This window comes from Aotus nancymaae, unplaced genomic scaffold, assembly GCF_030222135.1.
Source record: "Aotus nancymaae isolate 86718 unplaced genomic scaffold, 86718_ANA_hifiasm-v0.15.2.pri h1tg000053l, whole genome shotgun sequence".
Classification (NCBI taxonomy): domain Eukaryota; kingdom Metazoa; phylum Chordata; class Mammalia; order Primates; family Aotidae; genus Aotus; species Aotus nancymaae.
The window spans coordinates 32,628,056-32,632,629 of NW_026988467.1; positions in this window are offsets into that span (position 1 = coordinate 32,628,056).

Consider the following 4,574-nt stretch of genomic DNA (forward strand, 5'->3'; position numbering starts at 1 on the left):
CCTATTTAGTCCTGTATCTGAGTTCCTCCGCCTCCCCTAGAGCTAGAGCCCGAAGGGCAGCTGGCATCACCAGCCCCAGGGAGTGGGCCCTGGAGGCTGAGGCCCCCCAGGAAACCTGGTGTTGGTTAGAGACCCCTTCTTGCTGCAGTGCCTTGAGGCTGGGATGGGAGTGAGAATGTGGGGCCTATTCTATCTCCTCTGCCCCCACTGTGAGGCCCCTCCCACTTCCTGCAGTACTTCACGGGTGTGGAAGCAGCATCCAGGGCCTCAGTCCAGAGAGCTCTGTAACTGTGTTAACTCTCCCAGTGATTTCCTTCACCTCTCCAGTGGGTTCATCCTGGATCCTGCCCCACCAAACCTAGGAGGCTGAAAATGTCCTTGCCTTTCTCCGCCCAGGGAAACCAGGATGGAAACAGATTTCTTTTTTTCTTTTTTTTTTGAGACAGAGTCTTGCTCTGTTGCCGAGGCTGAAGTGCAGTGACGTGATCTTGGCTCTCTGCAACCTCTGCCTCCTAGGTTCAAGCGATTCTCCTGCCTCAGCCTCCTGAATAGCTGGGACTACAGGCACGCACCACCACACCTGGCTAGTTTTTCGTATTTTTAGTAGAGATGGGATTTTGCCATGTTGGCCACGAACTCCTGACCTCAGATGATCTGCCCACCTCGGCCTCCCAAAGTGCTGGGATTACAGGTGAGCCACTGTGCCTGGCCAAAAGATTTTTTTCTACCTTCGACAGGGTCTCTGTCGCCCAGGCTGGAGGGCAGTGGCACAAATATGGCTCACTGCAGCCTTGATCTCTTGGGCTCAAGAGATCCTCCCACCTCAGCCTCCTGAGTAGCTGGGACTACAGGCACGGAACACCATGCCTGGCTAATTTTTTGTATTTTTGGTGGAGATGGGGTTTCGACATGTTGCCCAGGCTGGTCTCGAACTCCTGAGCTCAAGCGATCCGTCCGCCTCGGCCTCCCAAAGTGCTGGGATTACAGGCGTGAGCCACTGTGCCTGGCCAGGACAGAAACATATTTTTGATCTCCATTCTGTGACCTGTCCCCAGCCCCAGCCCAGACTCGTGGTGAGAGGAACAACTCACTCATGCCTGTTTCCATGCAGGAGAAGGAGAAGGAGACTGCCTTGGGCCACAGTCTCTTCCTGCCTTAAGGAGACTGCCCTGGGCGAGAGGTCCCTGTCCCTCACCAAAGACTGCAGGGAATGCTGTTGGGACTTCTGCCTCTTATGTTAGGATTTCAGCAAGTACCCTACTTGCCCCTTCCCTGGGATGTCTAATATTTGTGGTGCTCCATGCAGGGTCACCTAGCCCCAAACTCAGAGAGACGCCCACTATTAACCCTCTTGGTTACCAGGGCCTGGGATCTGCCAGTGATCCTGGCCAGTGAGGAGGAGAATGGAGAGGAGTCCACTTCCTCTGTCCACCAACTGCCTGAATCACAGAACACGGGTGCTCTCTGGCTCCTCCTCAGCCATCCTCCCCACACTCCTTGTGGACTCATCCATCAGCTGTGCAGGAAGCCTTAAGGTCTGGCCGGGAGAACTGTCCTTTAAGTTGCCTAACTCGCAGATGCTCTGCTGGTCTCCAGCACCAGCATCCTGTGAGTGCCTCACCCTCAAGCTAGGGAAGGGTTCCTCAACCTTAGCACTACTGACATTTTGCACCTGAGAATTCCTTATGGTGGGGATGGTCCTGCACAATGTAGGATGGTAGGCAGCATCCCTGGCTTCTACGCAGTAGCTGCCATGTTTAGAGAACCCCCAGTGTGTCTCTAAACATGGCTCAATGTTCCCTGAGGGACAAAATTGCCCTTGGTTGAGAACTCCTGATGTGGGCTAATACCACGCACTGTCTATTTTGAGTGAGCTCCCCATAGTCAATCCCAAAGACAGTAGATTTCCAGTTCTAAAGTCTGCTCACCCTTTCTCTACTGGAAAACCCCATGATCTTCAACAGCTCCCCATGTTCGTTTCCAAGTCATTTGGCATTTAAGTCCTGGTACGTGGGCTGTCCCTGGCCTATCTGTTCATTTTTAGCTGCCATTCCCACCTCCACCATTCTTTTTGTTTGTTTGGCTGTTTGTTTTGTTGTGGCAGGGTCTCACTCTGTCACCAGGCTGAAGTGCAGTGGTGCAATCTCGGCTCACAGCAACCTCTGCCTCCTGAGTTCTAGTGATTCTCCTGCATCAGCCTTCAGAGTAGCTGGGATTACAGGCACACGCCACCATACCTCACTAATTTTTGTATTTTTGGTAGAGCCAGGGTTTCACCAGGTTGGCCAGGCTGATCTCGAGCTCCTGACTTCAAGCAATCCTCCCATCTCGGCCTCCCAAAGTACTGGGATTACAGGTGTGAGCCACTGCACCCGGCTACTATTCTTGAGCCCTAGCCGATATGGGTATCTTGCTATTCTTATCCATCCACCCATCCACCCATCCACCCATCCATTCATCCGTCCGTCCGTCCGTCCTTCCATCCATCTTCATCCCTGCAGTAATCTCAAGATAAGGGGTGGGAGGTGGGAGAAGAACCATCCCAGAGGGCTCTCCCCATCGGTGTTCCTGAATTCTTCCGAGTCTAGTCACTGCTGGGCTCAGGTTTGTCCCATCCAGCTCTGGAAGAGGCAGGCTGTGAGGCCTCTGACCTCACAAAGGATTGTCATGAGCTCCATCATTCCTGAAGTCCCCACCCTGCAGATGAGATGACTGACACAAAGATGGGGGATCTGCTCCTTGTCCTAATCTATTTTCACTCATCAACACTTTCATCACCATTATGCTTATTTACCGAGCACTTCCTAGATGCCAGGTTCTGTGCTCAGCACTTCATTTGCATTGTCTTATTTAATCCTTTTTTTTTTTTTCTTGAGATGGATTCTTGCTCTGTCACCAGGCTGGAGTGCAGTGGCTCAATCTTGGCACACTGCAACCTCTGCTTCCCAGGTGCAAGTAATTCTCCCACCTCAGCCTCCTGAGCAGCTGGGTCTACAGGCACACACCACCACGCCCAGCCAATTTTTTCTATTTTTAGTAAAGACAGGGTTTCACCATGTTGGCCAGGATGGTCTTGATCTCTTGACCTCGTGATCCACCCGCGTTGGCCTCCCAAAGTGCTGAGATTATAGGTGTGAGCCACTGCGCCTGGCCCTGCCTTATTTAATCTTTACAAAGACCCCAAGATACCTCATGACACTATTATTTTTCTGATTTTTATAGGAGACCAAATTCGATTTTAGAAAAGTTAAGGCACTAGCTCAAGGTTACCGGCTCCAGTTGCTGGCCTTCTAACATCATCCTTTTCTAATGTTTTTGGGTGGGAGGGGACACTATTCTCTTTCCAGGCCTTCCCAAGAGTGTCCAAGCCCCCAGGTACTCACACATCCCAGGACAGGCTGCTCCCAGGTTGCCTGAGCCCCTGACCCTTTTGTTTCCCACTCTTGCCCTCCAAATGGCTGCTTTCTGGAGCTGCTAAAAGGAAGGAGGCACTGGCGTGAAGGGGGGCAAGGGGGACAGCATCTCACTGGGCCTAATCACTGGACAATGAAGAACTAAAGAACTGACCTTCTAGAAGCCAAGACAAAGGGGAGGGCCAGGGTGGGCAGGGCCCAGCTGCCCCTCTCTCACCCCAAGTTCCCTGCAGCAACACCATCATCCATCCATCTTCCCAGCAAGCTCCTCACTCTGCCCTGGGCTGGGCCTGACTTGGCTTGAAGCCCTCATCTCAGCTGGCACCAACAAGGGGGCTGGGAGTCCACTCTGGAGGGCTGGGAAGCAAAGATACTTTGGGGAGTGGATTCTGGAGGGGCTCACCACCCCCTCATCGACAGATCACGGGGAGAAAATCCTTCTGGGGAGATTGGCGGGGTCGTCTGGTGGGGGTGGGGGAGGTTCGGGGCCAGGACCACCCAGTTTGGAGCCGGGAGGGACCCAGCAGATTAGAGACCTGGGTAAGGCAGCTGCGCAGGGCTGTAATTACCCCAGAGGAGCAGGGAAGACACCAGCCCAGGATGCCCGAGGAAGGGCGGCAGCAAGGCTCTCAGATCTCTCCCTAGCCCGGCCATCAGCAGGGAGGAGAAAGCGAAGCCCTTTCAGGGGTCTCCTTGTGATCTCCTTCATGCCTCCCGACGTCCCCTAGGCCGTTTTGATTTATGTGGTTTTGAGCGAGAATTTGGCCTCGAAGCTGTCCTCTCAGCCCCAGCTCCAGAACCCCCAAGCTCCAGGGTGGGATCAGGGAGTCCCAGCCCCGCTCCCCCTCTCCCCGAGTCCCCGCGGCGGGTGAGTCACCCGAGCGCTCCCTACATAGTCCTCTGGCGCTGTGGCGCGTACCAACGAGCGGACGCAGGGGGAGGCAGCTGGCGCTGCTAAGTCCCGGAGTCGTGGCGCCCGCTCGGCCGTGGCCGTGGGAAAGGCGCCGGGAGGCTGAGGATGCGGAGCTGCGGGGTGGGGTCGGCGCGGGCGGTGCGGACACATGGGGCTGGGTCCCGGGGCGCTGCTGGGGCGGATCCCCCCCTCGTCGGATTTGGTACACGCCAGCGGGAGGCCAGGCCCAGCCCGGGCGGTACAATAGG